At 41.7% G+C, this 19,482-nt stretch overlaps 2 pseudogenes; both read right to left on the reverse strand.

Moving 5' to 3' along the window:
* Nucleotides 1-1,046: 1,046 nt before the first annotated feature.
* Nucleotides 1,047-2,586, reverse strand: LOC103303294 (methylmalonic aciduria and homocystinuria type D homolog, mitochondrial-like; annotated as a pseudogene).
* A 5,928-nt stretch (nt 2,587-8,514) lies between these two features.
* Nucleotides 8,515-14,643, reverse strand: LOC103303298 (nuclear prelamin A recognition factor-like; annotated as a pseudogene).
* Nucleotides 14,644-19,482: the final 4,839 nt, after the last annotated feature.

Consider the following 19,482-nt stretch of genomic DNA (forward strand, 5'->3'; position numbering starts at 1 on the left):
GATAAAAATGAAATCATTCATTGGGAAGAAGTTACTTGTTCCCCTGAGATTTGTCTCTATTCCTACTGGCAAAGTCTCACCAATGAAAAGGTATGATTTTCTAAAAAGTTCACAATGGTGTAAAAGCTAACTCTGTCACAAATGAGGTATTGCTGTAATGTATCACAGTTTGCATCTTTTACTAAAATTGGAGAGATATGATTTAACAGCTTGAGGCATATTTTTGTCTCAAAATAATCCACATTTATTTATTACAACCAAGGAGTTAAGAATTATTCCTTTAGTATATATAAGGATGAGATTCATATTCCTTTATACATAGACATGTAGTATTATTTGTATTCTTCTTTTTCTATATGTACATTATTTCACAGCAATACTCAAGACTTGTTCAAGAAAAAAGAAAATTAGGAAAAGTTAAATCTAGACTTTTCAATCACATTCATTAAAAAAACTACTTTATAAAGATTAATACAATTTCTTAGGAGTCTTAAGAACCACATTTAAAAACATATTGCAATGAAAAAAAATACCATAAGCAAATGTATAATTTATTTTTTGAGAAAATAATTAAAACTAAGATTTTTCCAATAAAGGGGAAAAATGGCCACTTTTTAATTTTTTAAGTTAAAAATAGAATATTATACCATTGTTACATGTTAATTACCACATTCTATACAATGTGGATGTGCTTAACATGTGTTCATAGACAATATGAACTTTTGTTATTTAAAAAATTACAAATCCCTTGTCAATGCTGTAAATTTACTAATGTTGAAATAAATACCTAGAAATAAGTAAATTTTAAAAACTGAAATCTTTGACAGTGTTTATAGATCAACTCATATGTTAAGTTGAAATAGTATCTATAATAATAAAAAGGTAATATGCTAATTAGACTGGATATCATTCTGGACAGGGCTGCGAGGGAAGCCTGGGTCCCAGGTGCCAGAGGGAAGCTGGTGCTGGCACCAGGGGAAGGAAGGCCTACTCTTGCAGGAATTTCATGCATCAGGCCTCTAGTAGTAAATAAATTGACATTACTACTAGTTTCCATTTAATTTCTTCATAATATGGCTATCTGGTGTTGCATTCGTGAAGATACTTCCTACAACTACATGGGTACCCCAGAGATTATGAGCAGCCAAAGTCATCAACAGAGAATCCTAAATGACGATAGCGTTCATCTGTTTCAAAGAGTGTTGTTTGTATATGGTCCAAAAAACGCCAAACCAGATGATGGGTCAGTAAAGTCAGCCCAATAGCATTCAGCTTGAAGAGCGTAGCATATTTCCTTAGCACCACTGATAAAATTGTCGAAGAGCATTTCTCTTTCATTTTCTACCTCTGCACTCCACATAGTCATAAAATTCTTAGTTTTCTGTGTTACAGTCAAAATCATTAGTTTGTTGGTGGCCATTTCTGGAAACAGTGATTGAAAATCTTTTCGTGCCCTAACCGGTTTGGCTCAGTGGATAGAGCGTCGGCCTGTGGACTGAAAGGTCGCAGGTTCAATTCCGGTCAAGGGCATGTACCTTAGTTGCTGGCACATCCCCAGTGGGAGGTGTGCAGGAGGCAGCTGATCGATGTTTCTCTCTCATCGATGTTTCCAACTCTCTATCCCTCTCTCTTCCTCTCTGCAAAAAATCAATAAAATATATTAAAAAAAAAAAAAGAAAAAAGAAAAAGAAAATCTTTTCGTAGCAATTCTAGACATGTTTGGATTACACACTGCACTTTGGCACTTTCTTTTTAAAAAAATAGATATTTTATTGATTTTTTACAGAGAGGAAGGGAGAAGGATAGAGAATTAGAAACATCGATGAGAGAGAAACATCAATCAGCTGCCTCCTGCACACCCCCCACGGGGGATGTGCCTGCAACCAAGTTACATGTCCGCAACCAAGGTACATGCCCTAAACCGGAATTGAACCTGGGACCTTTCAATCCGCAGGCAGATGCTCTATCCACTGAGCCAAACCAGTTTTGGCACACTTTGGCACTTTCAAAGTACGTTTCTGCATTGTTAATTTCTTGTTCAACAGGTGCATCATCACCCTGAAATTCATTCACATATTGTGCCATCACAAACTCATGTCTTTCACTTGATAAAGGTTCTGCTAAAACATCAGGTAAAGTTTTATGAACCTGGCTTTTCTTTTGTGACATGGTCCCGTTGAGATGACAATCAAAACCCATGTTCCCAGGAAGCTGGAATCTCTGATCCTGAGGCCCAAATGATCCCATTATTTCACCGGCCATATTGTTTGAGAGCCTTGGTTGTGGGTTCAGTCCCAGGTTAGGGAGCTTACAAGAGGCAGCTGATGGATGTTTCTCTCTCTTTCTAAATATAGGGAGGTGCAGTGGCCACATGAGATTCATCAGAACCTGAAAATCCTGCAGTTGAAAAGGTTTTGGGATTGACAACCCTTTTAACTAAAGAGTAAAATCCTGAGAGATAAAAAACCAGTCACTGTTACAGAGCACATTGGCCATTTCTGGCGGAGAGGGCAGACACAAAATATCTTCCCTTCCGTGAAGTTACTCCAGTCACCACCACTGCCTCCAGCTGTCCCAGACCCCAACTCTTCCCACTGCGAAGATGACGGCGGCCACGACCACTTTTTAACTTTTAAATTAAATTCTGTATGGGAAGACAACACTGAAAGGAAAAAGTTTGAAAGCCTAGGTTAAAGAACTGAAATTATATTCACATCCAAAATATAGGTTTTATGGATTTTGTGTATATATGTGTGCAAATTTTGTATGTATATCTATTTGTTGAATGGTGTGTGTGTTTGTGTGTGTGTGTACCCACGTATGTAAGAAAATGTCTGTGGACAGATGCCTGGATCAATGTCCACAGAGAGTAACAGGGCAGCACCCATGACACCTTCCAACAGGTACTAGCCAATTCAGATGTTTGGAGTGTAAGGTTGGGGACTATGATTTATCAAAGTTCACAGAAAAATTTTGCTGAAGGAATGTATCTGAACCATAATAATAAACGGTATGGTCAGCTTCAAACTTGAGAATAATTCTGGAAAGTAATTTGAAGCATTTTGAAAAGAAAGTTATTAAATAAGTTAAATAGCATGAGAAGAAAATTATTCCATTAAAAAAGAAAAATCCACAAAAAACATGCCTAGACATGAAAAGCTGAACTGAGGGTGATAGTGTACTGTTCAAAGCAGGGTAAGAGTCAAGACAGCCTTACTAATAAGCTATTTAGATAGACTTAGAGTAGCAGTCAATGGAATAAATGTGTGCTTATATTTTTTACTTAAACTTTCACAGAGAAAAATAATCACATACCAATGCCACATAAAATTTAAAAATGACCCGTACTACTTAATATGACTAAATATAAGTGTTCAAAAAAGGCATTGTTTTTTCTTATAATTACATCATTGCATTATTTTTTCAAAATGTATTAAATGCCCTTGCCCCAAATATAAATTCTGCTTTTGGTATTTTATCTAAAGAAATATATATATATATATATATATATATATATATATATATATATATATATATATACTAGAGACCCAGTGCATGAAATTCATGCACTGGGGAGGGTGTCCCTCAGCCCAGCTTGCACCCTCTCTAAAATGGGACCCCTCGGGGGATGTCCAACTGCAGGTTTAGGCCCAATCCCTGCCTGATTGCCCCCTAACTGCTTCCTTGCTGGCCTGATTGCTCCCTAACTGCTCCTCTGCAGGCCTGATTGCCCCAAAATACCCTCCCCTGCTGGCCTGATCACCCCCAAGGCTTTTATTAGTATAGATATGACCCTGCACAGAAAATTTTACTAACCCTGCTTTACAATAAGGGCTTGACGATTGAATCATTAGGACCAGACACCAAGATTTCCTTTCTTTGAATAGTGGAGGGAATACTTATCTTGTCTTTAAGTTGCCCGGAAATTAAAATGAGATAATGACTTAGAAAAGTATAAAAGCACCATATAAAGACAACTGTCTTTTTAATGAAGTGGCAAAATGAAAAACACTTTTTATTCTCCCCTTCCTTCCTTTACAGCTTTTATTTAAACTTTGAAATGTATAAAAATTTCACTCCAATTTTAATTTCTTTACATTCAACATTATTTTGTATTGGTTTCAGGTTTTATATTAGTTACAGAATAGTGGTTAGACAATCATATACTTTACAAAGTGTTCCCCGATATTTCTAGTACCCACCTGGCATCATACCATCATTACAACACTATTGACTATATTCCCTATTTAAGTGACAATGGGTTTACAGGTTCCTTTCAGTCTTTCTTTTGTGTTGCTTGTCCTTCCTTTTCTTTCTCACTTCTTCCCTCATTTTCTTTATATAGTATCTCAATTGGCCATCAAAGCTCAGTGAAGGCACTGGGACACGCTTCACCCATTTTACAGACCAGGAAACTGAGGCCAATTCTAGTTGGCTGTGGAACTTGACTCAGCACACAGGAAGCCCTCAGAGCCATGCTCTTTGCGCTTCCTAAGGGGCAGCGGCCCAGCAAACAGAACAAACCTTCCAGTCAGGCTTCCGAGCCTCTTTCTCAAGCACCTCTTCATTGCGGATGCTCCACATTCTTTCCTCTCCCCCCATTCTTTACTGCCCCCCCCTTCTCCGAAGCAGGTGGAAGGCTTCCCACTCACTGCCTAGGCATGCTCTGCCATGGGGCAGGGTGTCGCGAGCTTACTTTTGGGTCAAGGCAGGAGCAGGAGTCACTGCCTCTGAAGTGTGAAGGCTGCCTGAGCGAGGCCCATTAGCACAGGGAGCTTCTCTGAATCACATCAGTAAGTCCAGTACCCTGCAGTGCAGCACCCCTTCACTGAGGTGGCACCACCCCTCAACCCCTGCCTCAGGGGTGAGGGTCCTTGCCCCTCTGCCAGGAGTCCTTCCATGCCCCTTGATCCCTGGCTGGGCCCAACCACGTCTTGGGGGCACTGCAGAACCTCTGTCTCTCTGCAGATGAGGCAGATCCCTGCCCTAGGTCTCCACAAAGCTATGAATCTGTGGCCAGAGGCCTGGTCTGGGTCTCAGCAACCACATGCCTGCAATGTTCCCAGGGACCCTGGGAGCAGCTGGGCAAGTCCCGCCTCACCTCCCCAGGGTGCCGATCTCCCCAGAGACCCCCTGATCGGCTGGCTGGGCCCGGACACGCCCCCCCCCCAGGTTGGCGATCTCCCCAGGGACCCCCGGGAGCGGCTGGCTCAGCCCGGCCACGCCCCCCCAGGGTGGCGATCGCCCGCAGGACCCTCGGGGAGCGGCTGGCTCGGCCCGGCCACGCCCCCCCAAGGGTGGCGATGGCCCCCGGGACCCCCGGGAAGCGCCTGGCTGGGCCCGGCCACGCCCCCCCAGGGTGGCAATCGGCCTCGGGACCCCCGGGGGGAAGCGCCTGGCTGGGCCCGGCCACGCCCCCCCAGGTTGCCAATCTCCCCAGGGACCCCCGGAACTAAGAGGACTGGGCGCCGCCATCTTGATCTTCTCAACGGCAGGATAGGCCACCTGGAGTCCCGCCCCCCAGCCTCCCGCCGGCCCAATCGTGGGTGTAGCAGAGGTGCGGTCAATTTGCATGTTTCTCTATTATAAGGTAGGATATATATATGTATATGTGTGTGTGTATGTGTGTGTGTGTGTGTGTGTGTGTGTATATATATATATATATATATATATATATATATATATATAGCTTGTTGGATTTAAAACTAAATCTTCAACCCAATCTGCAGTTTTATTTTATAGTTTTGATTAGTTCAGTTCTGTGAACAACTTGTCATCTGTCTGTTTTGATTATAGTAGCAGATCAAACACACTTCTTTATTTACCAAAGAAATAGCAAGGTGTATCACTCCTGTCACTGGGCTCAAATAACTTCCAAAAAGCTCATCGAACATGAAGATCCATGTGCTCTGGTGTGTAGGGCCACTGCCATCTGAATCAAAATTGAACTTTCACTGGGACAGACAAGTAGGAAGGACTTTAAGCCAATTTTAGTTCAAATTGGTTCCTTTAATATTTTACTAGCAAACTGCCATCTGCTTTGAGACTTGAGCATTACAACCTCACTTACATTTATTTGCCGATTTGTGGTCTGAAGACTTGAAGGCTGGTACCTAGTGCCATTGATGATGGTAATTAAAGAAAACAAAATACGTTCCTCACTATCCTACCTAATAAAAGGATAATATGCAAATTGACCGCACCTTCGCTACGCCCAAGCCATGCCCATCAACCAATCAGGGTGAGTATGCAAATTAACCCAACCAAGATGGCGGTTAATTAGAATACATAGGCACCCTGAGCGGACCCCCCGCGACGGTCTGCTCCAGCACCAGGCCAAAAGCTTCCACTGGAGGCTTTCGGCCTGGTGAATGAGCGGACGCCCTGCAATCAATCACAGGGAGCTGGGTGTCCACTCCGGCACCAGGCCGAAAGCCTATGGGGAGGCTTTCGGCCTGGTCCTGAAGCAGACCCCCTGGAGCTGGGGGTTGCTTTGGCCTGGTGCATGAGCGGACCCCCTGCAATCGATCTCAGGGAGCTGGGTGTCCACTTTTGGCCTGGTGCCGGAGCAGACCCCTACAATCGATCGCTGGGAGCTGGGTGTCCCCTCCAGCACCAGGCCGAAAGCTTCCACTGGAGGCTTTCGGCCTGGTGAAAGAGCGGACCCCCTGTAATCCATCTCAGGGAGCTGGGTGTCTGCTCCGGCACCAGGCCAAAAGCCTTTGGCGGAAGCTTTTAGTCTGGTCCCAAAGCAGAACCCTGCAATCGATGGCAGGGAGCTGGGGGTTGCTTCGGCCTGGTGCAAGAGCGGACCCCCTGTGATCAATCACCTAGGCAGGGAGCTGGTGGTCTGCTTTTGGCCTGGGCAGGAGCAGACCCCCTGCGATTGATCTCAGGGAGCTTGGTCCACCCCTGCCCAAGAGGCTTTCGGTCTGGGCAGGCCTGGGCAAGGGCTGAGCCGGTGATCAGAAGGAGCTGGAGAGGCCTGCCCAGGCCTAAAGCTTTGGCCAGAAGCTTTATGCCTGGGCAGGGCCCAGCCCTCCATTGGTGTGAACTATAGAGGAAACACCTTTTTCTGACCGCACATTGGCTAAGCTTCCTGTATACCACTGGTAATATTCTTAGTAACTTGGCTAATAAGAATCCAAAAAGGTGATGTAGGGTTTTTCCACCACACTTCTGGAGAAAAAAATGAAGGTCCGCTGCTGGAAGGCTAAGAAATGTCATATCCTGCCCTAGCTGGTTTGACTCAGTGGATAATACCTCGGCCTGCAGACAGCAGGGTCTGGGCTCATTCTGATCAAGGGCACATACCTAGGTTGCAGGCTCCTCCCTGGCTGGGGCCCAGATCAGGGCTCATGCAGGAGGCAACCAATCAAAGTGTTCCTCTCACTTTGATGTTTCTCTCTGTCTTTCCCTTTCTCTTCCACATTCTCTAAAAGTCAATGGAAACATATCCTCAGGTGAGGATAAAAAATAAAGAAAGAAATGCATATCCTATGAAAGTCACATCTTGAAAATGCCTAAAGAAAGTTGTCATTTTTTCTTGGTGAAGGGACTGGAGTCTGTGTTGATGAAAACACCTTGGTGGCTGCGGTGACTGACAGTGACTGCAGCAGTGGGGTGATGGGGCTGGTGCCTTTCCCTGACCAGCCCGATTGCCTCCCACAAAGGGAGGCCAGACTGCAGCTTAGGCCCACGCCCCACGGGCCTAAGCCATCAGTAGAACATCCTCTGAGGGCTCCCAGTATGTGAGAGGGGGCAGGTTGGGTTTAGGGACCCCTACCCCCAGTGCACGAATTTCGTGCACCGGGCCCCTAGTCAGATTATAAGAAAGATACTTTTTAGTTATATGTTTTCTTTCTATGCACCCAAAATAGTTCCTGCAGTTTGTTTCTTGAGAAGTTATTTGTACTCTTATGATGCATAAATGGTTTTCACTATGAAGTTGAGAGATGTATTTTATAAATACAGATTTAAAAATTAAGAAGTAAAAGAAAACCTCTAGACAACAAATTAACCTAAGACAACTTAAACATATCACCTATATTATTTACTAGTATATCATAAGCACTAATATCCTATTCTATTTTTTAAAGTCAACTTCAGAAAAAGCCTACACAGTCACAATTTAAGAACTACTAAACATATTTATTTGTGCCTTTGTTTCACTTAAGGAGACTGGAAAATATTATGCCACAATCAATGCAGATATTATGTAAAACTTTATGATATTGTGTTATAATATCAATTTAAAATATTCATAAATATAATTGTGATTTGCAAGTCCCTTAAAATTTCACTTATTTTCATTCAAGTTTTAGTTTACATTGGATACTTAAACAATACTTGAGAAGATTAATTAATTAAAATTAGCAAATAGCCCAGATTTTTGACTCTATTCACTTGTTTTCTCATCCACTCATCAAGTGCTATGTCAGGTACCATGTTAAGCCCTACACACACTACAGGAAACAGCCTAATATCATCTAAAAATCTACATCAAGGGAATGGCTACAGCTGTTGATCAAACAATTTACTTCTGAAATTAAAAATATAAAATTAGACCTTAAATAAATTTGTAAAATATTTGGTACCACTACTTGAAAAAAATCTTATCTGTCTTCCATCTAACTCATTTAATGTTCTATAATCCTATATCATAAAACTCTAAGATGCAAATCAACCGAACGGGGGAATGACCAGCGGAATGACAAGTCCCTATTATGCGTACTGACCACCATGGGGCAGATGCTCAATGCAGGAGCTGCCCCTGGTGGTCAGTGTGCTCCCACAGGGGGAGCGCCACTCAGCCAGAAGCCAGGCTCACGCTGGTGAGCGCAGTGGTGGTGGCGGGAGCCTGTCCCACCTCCGCAGCAGCGCTAAGGAACAGCGAGCTGAGAGATAAGGAGCAGAGAGGAGGCAGGTAGTTAAGGAGCAAGGGGTTCCAGACTGCGAGAGGGATGTCTGACTAACAGGGGGATTGGGCCTAAGCCAGCAGGTGGACATCCCCTAAGGGGTCTCGCAGGCCAGGCTAAGGGACCCCCCACTCCAGTGCATGAATTTCGTGCACTGAGCCTCTAGTTTGCTTATACTTGTCTGCTGTCTGCACATCTAGATTGATTCCTCTTGGCACAGGTAGAGTTACACTGATTTCTCCACTCACCCTTGTCTAGTTTCTTATGATCAAAAGCATATAATTCAAGGTGTCTACCAGGATTTAAGATGGCAGTTTGTAAACTTTAAGTAGATAGAGGGCACTGGGTTATGCTCTTTTCAAAAACTCTATTGCTATAATATGACACTAATCAGAAGATAGATAGATGATGATATATAGATAGATGATAGATACAGACAGATATGAAACTTTATGGTAACAGACCCCAGCTTCCAAAAAGAAAGGTCTGCTTTTTAAGGAACAGACCATATTGTGTTCTTCAGTGTGACAACCCCAGGAGCCCAGAAAAAGAATAGTAGTAGTAAAGTACATTGGACATGCCAATAAATGAGTGATAAATTATTAAAGCATGATTGGAAATATTGTCATTTCTCATAGCTGTCACTTTAAGTATAAAAGCAGCAGCACATTAAACTAGTTACTGCTTTTTCATAATTGAGACTTTAGCTTCTAGCTGTGCCCTGCAGCTTTTCATTAATCACTGGGACTAAAGTTCAAGCTCAGTGACAGCTTAGAAGGCATTAAATGGGCAAAGTATTTTCCAGGTACTGTTAGGTAAGGCCTTTTAGACCTGTAATCCACAACTAATTGTTTTTCAAAGTCTCTAAGCACATTCAACTCCTGGCATTTCTTAGTGACAGAATTAGCTACAAACTGATTTTCTTTTTATCTTCCCAGGCTTTCTCTCACTAAAATCTATTGAGAGGCCTATTGTTAGCTGCATAAAACAGGTGCAAAGTGACTGTGATATGTAAAACTGTAACTGATACTTAACCAAGGAAATATTTATTAGATTGACTCTGAAACAATACTTCCTGAATACTTATTCTAATGTTTTCTTTTATGACATTTAATTTGTCATAAAAGAAACAAGATGGCATGAAACTTTGCAAAGGCCAAGTTCACTTTTCTAAAGGAAAAAAGAAATCCATTAGATTTTTAAAAATAAATGCAGCTGAATCTTCACCCAACATGAAATAAGAATGTGGCTTCCCACACTTATACTTGAATGGCAAGATTCCCAGCATAAGCTTGCTGTTGCTTTGATTCACCATTTTTCCCTTTTTCTGCAAAGTGTTGTACATTAGGTTTTAATGGATGTGCCAAAACATTCTTTTTTTTTTTTTTTTCGTATAACAAATTATCAAGAGCATTGAGGTTCATTAATTATGTCATCTAATTGGATTGAGGCAGGTGCAAAATACCTCAGATGAAGTGGTCACTGGCAAAAAGGCCTAAGTGCAAGTTTTTCTATTAGAAACCAGCATGTCTCCAGACTCTTGGAATTACTTTGTACTTATTGATTAATGGCCATAATTTATTATAGTGCAGAAGATCTTGCATTGAGTTAAATGTGTGATTAATCAATTTTCCATCAAATTATGAACAGCAGACTGGTTGCCAGCAAGAAAATACCAAATGCATTTTCCCATGATGTAAATATATCAGGACTTCAGCTAATAACTGTCCATCACTTGCTTAATATTCTCTGTCACACTGATAAATGTCAGATTCACAAATGGGCCACAGGTAGTAATGATGAAAGACCACCATCATGCTTTATAGCTGCCCTTCTTATATAATGAAATACTCTGAATTCATCTCAAAACAATTTATTAATGCAAAATTCATTTCTGCCTTTAGCTTGAAATTCATCATGGTTAAGTCAACAATATTATATTAAACTGGTAACTTATATTGAGAAAACAAAACCTTAGGCGAAAGAGAGATGAATTTTGGACTTTCTATGCACAGGAACTCATTTTTATTTTCATGTCAAAAATTCAGACATGTGACTCATTGTTGTCAATTCTAGTCTGCTTTTAAACACAGTGCATTTATGGAGTGGAAACACTACATAGAATTGCTGATTGAAGAGGAAAATACATTTTGTTCCAAATGTTACATTCTCTGGTTAAATAATAGGTATTATGAAGGCTCACTAAATTAATTGTCACTTTTGAGCAAGGGTACTTTCAACTTTTATAATAAACTAGATGGATAATACTTACTAAAAAGAGAGTACAACAGACAAATGAAAGTGGTGAAATAAAGCAGTACTAAATTGATCATGTTTTATGAAAATGAACTTGTATTAAAACCTCATATTGAACAAAAACCTGATAGGATATGAAAAGATTTAACTGGAGTAAATAAATAGAAACAACACAGAGATAAGTCACTGAGCCATCATAGTCCAGTTGTAGTAGAACAATACATATAACAACTATAACGGAAGCTGAAACAATACTTGCACAATGTAAGGGTTCTAAAAATGCTAGAGTAGAAGAATCTTAAATATCATCATTAATATTTATGTGTATCACTGTGTTCCAGTGGCTGCAGGTTTGAACTCCAGTTTACAAATATTTACTGCTACCACAGCAAGGGAATGAGTGAATGTCCCTCTAGAGGGGCAATCATTACTTGTACTCTGGACTGAAATGTTAGTGTCTTCCCAAAATTCATCAATATTTTGAAATCTTATACCTAGTGTGATGGTATTAAGAGGTGGGACGTTTATGAGGTAATTAGAATTACATGAGGTCAAAAAGATGGAGCCCTCATGATTGGAACTCCTTAAGGAAGTCATAAGAGAGTTAGCTTTGGCCATGTGAGGGCAGGGTAAGAAGACAGTCACTATGAGCCAGGAAGTGAGCTCACACCAGACATGATCTGTTCATGCCTTGATCTTGGACTTCCCAGCCTCTGGTACAGAGAAACAAAGTCTGTTGTTTATAAGCCATCCAATCTACAGTATTTTGTTACAGCAGTATGAATGCATCAAGACAACTCTCCTCCAAATGATTTAGCACTGTGAAATAAAGGTTGTGTTGTCGTCAGATCTTCTAATTTTTTTAATAAAAACCCAAAAATACAGTTTTAATGTCTAAATATTATAAGACTAGAGGCCCGGTGTATGAAATTCATGCACTGGGGAGGAGGGGTTACTTCAGCCTGGCCTGCACCCTCTCGCAGTCCAGGACCCCTCAGGGGATATCTGCCTGCTGGCTTTTGGAAATCCCTCTCATAGTCCAGGATCCCTCGCTCTTTACTGCCTGCCTGCTCACTGCTCCTTACCACTCAGCGCATTGTACCTTAGCACTGCCATGGAGGCAAGAGAGGCTCCTGCCACTGCCACTGGGCTCACTAACCGTGAGCCCTATCTTTCTGTGTAGTTGTCTGTGGGCAAACTGCTCTCTTCTTTCTCACTTAGGGAAAGCAGCATGTGAGGGCAGAGTACACTGTAGTGGAATGCAGAGAGCTGCCCAGAGCTGAGGGGAGTAGCCAGGCACACGGGGTGAGAGGTGGACACAGAGGACACTATCTCACCCAATTGTGGGACAGACTGGCTGGCCTTCATCTGCCTGACCCCACCCAGGGAGGGACTGAGCAGGGTGTCCGCCTCTTCATTCTCCATCCTTCCATCTGTGACACCTGTCACCCTTGCCAGGCCTCCACCAAAGTGAATTCAGCTCAATCCATGAATGTAAAAGGGCACGGGGAAGGAGTGGGCCTCCACTCCAGTGCCCCCTGATTCCCAGCACCAGGACCTGATCGACAGAACCTGGTCTCAGGACGGTGGCCACAGCTGCAGAACATAGATCTGTTTTGAGACACGTTGGGAATGCAGACTTTCGTATGAGCCCCTATTCCAAAAGGTGGCAGTTTATTCACATTGTGGCAAAGACACTTTCAAGAGTAACATAAGTGGTTAAAGTCAGGGCCAAACTGGGCCATTTCCTCATCCAATCTCTCTGAGGCACATGGACAGAACCAAGTCTCAACTCTTCGCAGGACACTTCCTGGGTTTTGTTTTTTTTTAAGCCTAAAGGACAGTAGTCTGTCTCCATTCTTGTTCTTTGGAATATTTTTCATCATCGGATAAAAGGATATGTACATTGGGGCAATCGTCTCGAGATACAATATTCCAATCGCACCCATGTGATGACAACAGTGCTCCTCAGAGGGAGGGAGCCAACAGATGGGGAGCAGGGAATTCTGAAAACCAAAGTGACGACACAGATGCTAAGCCTTTCCTTCATGCATCTGACACCCTTCCTCAGGCAGCCTGCAGGCCGGGCGTCTGCTGGACCTTTACCACTTGATGTCCTGGCAGGCTGCCCTGGGCCCTGCTAGGTGGTGTGACTGGCCACCAGGGCCTGGGGGGAGTCGCCCCCCCCCACTCCAGCCACTCCTGGTACAGCTCCTGCACATGGGCACTGGTCTCCGGGGGCCACACCAAGATGGCAGCATAGATGTCTTCCATCTGTTGCAGCAGTGCCCTGTCTGCACACCCATTGTCCGCCTGGGCCTGGCCCCTGCTGCTTAGGCATGCCCTGCGTAGGCCAGGACCTCCACGAAGTGGCAGGGGAACTTGCCCCTCTACAGCTTCAGGACCACTTCTGGATGTTCTGAAAGCTGTAAGCAGCCTCAAAGCATAGCAGAACCTCTCCGTCCCTTTCAAGGGTGACTTCCTGGAAGTCTTTGTTCCTCAGGGTGCGGTAGGTGAGAACCCCCACGTCCTCATTGAACAGCTCCTTGGCTATGTGCCTGAAGATGTGCGCCAGGTACCCGTCGGAGCTGGCACCCTCGTGGAGCCTCACCTCCTCCTCCTTCATGTCTCCAAACAGAGTGTCCACGGTGGCTTCATTCGAGGAGAAGTCACTTTGCTCCATTATCTGGACAATTTCACCTGAGGTTAACATGTAGTCAGCATCCCGGGAACTAAGTAAAGCTGTGGGAACATCTTATCAAAGGGCCTCCAGTTTCTTGTCATAACACAGGGCCACAATGACATGGAAAATCTTGTCTGGGGACAGGTTCTGCCATCTGGCGAAGTAATCCTTCACCAGAGAGCCCATAATCTGCTAGGGAGACTTGGCCGTGCAGAGGTGGGGGGTGATGGGGTGACCCAGCACACGTTCTGCATATCAGTCCCAGCAGGGGCAGGCGGAGGTCAGCATGTGTAGCCAGGGCTCTTCCTCATGGTGCTGGTGGTACCAATGAGCACAAATTCCTTCTGACTCTCCAGGATGCTGAAGTCCGCAGCTATCTTCATGTCAAAGACAATGCACCCCAAGGCTTTTGAGAAAGCCGCGGAGTCTTCTGGATGCATAAGTGACACTGAGGCTGAATTTAGCAGCAAAATAAGGCAGAGACTGAGGACACGTGGACACTGCCAGCACCTTGTGCTGTAAAGTATCACATTTCTTATTAAGGTTCAGAACACGGAAGAAGTCCTTGGTGTTCTGTTGAGAAATCTGGACTCCTTCCTTTGTGGTCACACAACTGTCACATGCCAGACAGTCACTCAGAAATATCTTGGCATCGGCCAACTTATGGAATTCTCCCTTCTCTCCATTCTCCTGAGCCAGACTCCGGATGTTGATTGCGGCATTCTCTTGGTCATCGTTTTTTATTTTTTTACTACATTCCTTCCATGTGCAGTGATCATACTTCATCTGGAGTGAGGTGGGCAAGGGCCAGCTCAAGTGACCTGGAGGAAGCATGGGGAGAGCAGTCAGTTACCGCTGGTCACCCCTGGTGCTGCTGGCTGTACCCTTTCTTCTTTGTGGAGCATCTAGGGAGGGGAAACAACTACAGTGCCCAAGGCCGAGTTCCAGCAGGCTGACAGCACTGTCGTGATCATGCCAGAGGTGCTGGTCTTTTGGTGTCTGGCCTGTCCTCTGGAGATTGAACCTACAGGACTACTAAGGAAGCTAGTCCCCAGTTCCACCCCACCTCTGCCACTGATTGATTGGAGTCTCAGGGCCAGGATGAGGGACCAAGAGGCCTGCCTTCCAGCTGCTCACCAGTCCCTGCACCACTCACTGCACTTTCCTGTTAACCATCCCCTGATCAATGGGAGCCTGCGGGCTGGGGGAGGACCAAGCGGCCTGCCTTCTGCCCGCTCACCAGTCGCTGCTGCCACAGATTCATTGGAGCCTGAGGGACCCCGGTTCCCCCATTAGCCATTCCCTAATCAATGAAGCCTGAGGGCCAGGGGATGTGCTGGTCATCTGTTCAGTCGTTATGGACCCTGGGTTTTTATATATTAGGATAATCAAAAAAATCCTTTGCAATAATGTGCATGTTTTTTTTAGCCTGGTGGCAAATTCAACCTTTGAATTATCAGTTTGTCCCTTCTGCTTCAATGGATTAGGCCAAATCCACAGTTATCTTTTATTTAAACCATACTGGTTAGAAGTTGTCTCTCCCATCTCAGAAGTCATAGACACACTTCATACTTTTAACAGATGTCTTATTTCTTTAATTTTTTGTATGTGTGTGTATATTTGCACTTTTCACTACTAAACCAAGCTTCTTGAGAAAAGAGTACAATTATTAATTCTTATATATATACATGATATTTATTATATCTCACAATTATCTGCTAAATAAATACTTGCTAAATGTCAATGAATGTAAGCTGAGGGAGGGGATGGACCTCAAATAACAGCCAGCATAATACTAGAAGTATATTTCCAAAGTCCAAATTAGTTGTACTCTTTTCTTTTTTAATTCTTAAATTTATTTATATACACAACTTATGTCTGTTTTTCTTTGTATCCCTCCCTCTCTTTCTTCCATGTACTAAGTATTAACATGTATTGATTAATTATTTTAATCTTAATGAACTGTTAAGTGCCATAAATTCTACATAATAACTAACTTAATCATCACACAAAGCTTATGATGCAGAGGCTATTATTACCCCTGATTTCAAGTGAAGAAACCGAGAGTTAAAGAAACTTGCCTATAGTCACACAGAGAATAGGTGACAGAATCAGAATTGGACATAGGCAATGGCCTCTTCACCATATCATGCTGATTCTATTAAAAACAACAGCTCTGATAAGAGGATAATATCCATAATATATAAAGAACTCATACAACTCAACACCAAACAAACAATCAATTTAAAAAGGGGTAGAGAACCAAACTGAACTACCAAGTAAAATAGAGACAGATTCATAGAGAGCATGCATACAGCTCTGGTAGGGAAGGGGTATTGAGGAGTATTGAGAAATAAAATAAAGAGAACTCATGGACAACTGTGTGGTGATTGCGGGGGGTAGAGGGTGGGGAAAGTGGGTAGGTGCAGGTGAAAGAGGGCATAGAGGGAATAAAGGGTGATGGGGTAAAAAATGGGCATAGGACCTGAACAGACACTTCTTCCAAGAAGACATACAAATGGCCAACAGATATATGAAAGGATGTTCAACCTCACTAGCTATTAGGGAAATGCAAATTAAAATTACAGTGAGATATCACCTCACACCTGTTAGAATGGCTATTGTCAAATGGCTATATAATAAATATCATGAATATATATATAAGTTCCAGTAATAACAAATGTTGGAAAGATTGTGGAGAAAGAGGAAGCCTCATTCACTGCTGGTAGGAATATAAACTGGTACAGCCACTATGGAAAATAGTATGATGCTCCTCAAAAATTAAGAATAGAATTACCATATGACCCAGAAACCACTTTTCTGGGTATCTCCCCAGGAAAATTGAAGACATTTATTCACAAAGATATATGCAACCCTGTGTTCATTGCAGCATTATTCATGTTGGCCAATACATCGAAACAACCAAAGTGTCCTTCACTAGATGATTGGATAAAGAAGATGTGGTACATATATACTATGGAATACTAGTCAGCCATAAGAAAAGATGAAATAATATAATTTGCAACACAGATGAATCTTGAGAATATCATGCTAAGTCAAATAAGTCAGACAGAAAAAGTCAAGAACCATATGATTTTACTCATATGTGGGATATAAAACTGAAAGCAACAAATGAACAAGAAAGAAAAACAAACAAGAACTCATAGACACAGACAACAGTATGATGGTAGTAAAGGGTAAAGGGTGTCAAATGTATGGTGACAGAAGATGATTTGACTTTAAGTGGTGGGCAGACAATAATATGTCATAAGTACAGATTATATATCAAGAATGTACACTTGAAACCTATATAATCTTGTTAACCATTGTCACCCCAATAAATTTAATTTAAAAAATGAAAAAGAAAAGAAAGCAGAAAGGGAGTGGAAGAGGTAACAATTTTATTTTACTTTTTAATTAACACATAATTGAGAAGTAAAATTGTAAAATAAATGTTTAATTCCTGGAAGGAAACTGATGACAGGGACTACTTCTGGTACTAGAAATGGGAAAGGAGAATATAAACACTTTCATGACTATCACTCTTTTCTACTAAAATATTTTTTATTTTTGCTTTGGTTTTCATTTTTATTTTCTTCTAATCCTTTACAATAAAAGATGCAATTGCATTTGTCACATTATAGTTGAGTTGAAACCACATGTTGGTCATCAGTAACAGAATTCAGCAAAAATTAAGAGACATTTCTGTCAGAATCAATTGGTTATATAAGGAATTTACAATAGATTAGTGTATATTTTATTATTATTTGTAAATTGGGTGATACACATGCTCTATATTAGTAAAATATGCAATAAATGTATGTGTGTGTGTGTGTGTGTGTGTGTGTGTGTGTGTGTGTATTCATACATTTTGTCCCAGAAAACTAGTAGTTAAATATTTGGCACACACTGAGGACATACGGACATCTTTGAGATCCAGCACAGGGGAAACTGGTTGGAAATACATTTACTTTGACTCAGGGAGATGTATTCATGAAGTTTCAGTTACTTACATGTATAGCTAGGTTATTGTCAGCCATACACATGAAGGAGAGGCTTCTATAAACATTTAAATTTTCCACGTGCTGACTTAATACAATGACATAAAAGTGCAGGCCAGATATTATATTGTGATCTGAACATACCCCATAGTGCCAGGCACAGAGAGTACTTGGGTTGCAGTCATGAAACAAGAGCCAGAAGTTAGTCTGTGGAAAATTTCTCCAGTTACAAGCCATGGATATTATTAGCATAGAATTAGGATATCCTTGACACCTAGTAAAATGTAGGATTCTTTCCAGTCAAGAACATACATGATATTTGAGAGTTTACAATTATAAACACTTCATACTTTATTTTATTTATTTTTTTCATTGTCAAGATATTTATGTTCAGGTCAAATATTTTTCAAGGTTAAAATAACACTTCATACTTTTTAAAAGAATAGGTATTTAATTTAGAAAATAACGGTTTAAATGAGGTGGGAGGTGCTGTATAGGAAGACCTCTTCAGCCTACTTTCCTTTCCTTTCTTGATGGAAATGGCATTTCTGATAAAGCTAGAGTTCAATATTTAACTGCAATTTGAAAATGTTTTAAAACATTTCAATAAAACAACTAAAAATAGTAATTATCTCATTTAGGTATATATGAGGGTGACCTTCTTTAAATTTATTTTGTAAGAAAACAGAAAAGTCAGATAAAAGTAAAATATTAAAGTTAGGTAATAAAGTTTTAACAAAATCAATAGAAGTTGATTGCTAATTTTATTTTATTTTTTAAATATATTTTATTGATTTTTACAGAGAGGAAGGGAGAAGGATAGAGAGTTAGAAACATCGAGGAGAGAGAAACATCGATCAACTGCCTCCTGCACACCCCCTACTGGGGATGTACCCGCAACCGAGATACATGCCCTTGACTGGAATGGAACCTGGGACCCTTCAGTCTGCAGGCCGAAGCTCTATCCACTGAGCCAAACCAGTTAGGGCAACTGCTAATTTTAATAAAACTTTTATCAGATCATAGCAAAAGTGGTAATTTATTAAGAAGAGATACAATTGAGAAAGATAAATTTCAAGTATTGTAAAATCAATTATACTGAAAGAAATTGCTAGACTGATAGCTAGTCATTAGGAAATTTATAATGTGAGCAATGATGTGTTGGAAAGAACACTGGACTAGGATTTGATGAATGTGGGTTCCAGCCCCAGATCACCTTTAACCAATTGTGACACTGGGCTATTTGTGTTTCCTCACAGGTTTAAAACAAACAAAACAAAAGACATCAGTTGAGCCAAGTGTCAATCAATCATCTGACTGAATCTTAAGTTCTCTCTCACTCCTCATATCTAGAGGGTACACAGTATCTACTATTTAACGTGGAATAATTCTTCAAATACACCATGCACTAATGCACTGCTATTCTAAATTAATTTTATACTGAGCAGAGCTCTTGCCCTTCAGGGATGTGTCCTCCACAATTCCGTGCTTGGGCCACCTTGCCACCCAAAAACTCTTCCTAATGTTTCATTATAGCATTGCCAAGGGCATTCATTTGTGCTCAGCTTACCAAACTCTGCCTCAGTAGTTTAAAATGTTCAGGTTGGATAAACAGGTTGGAAAT

Source organism: Eptesicus fuscus, chromosome 3 (assembly GCF_027574615.1).
Source record: "Eptesicus fuscus isolate TK198812 chromosome 3, DD_ASM_mEF_20220401, whole genome shotgun sequence".
Lineage (NCBI taxonomy): Eukaryota > Metazoa > Chordata > Mammalia > Chiroptera > Vespertilionidae > Eptesicus > Eptesicus fuscus.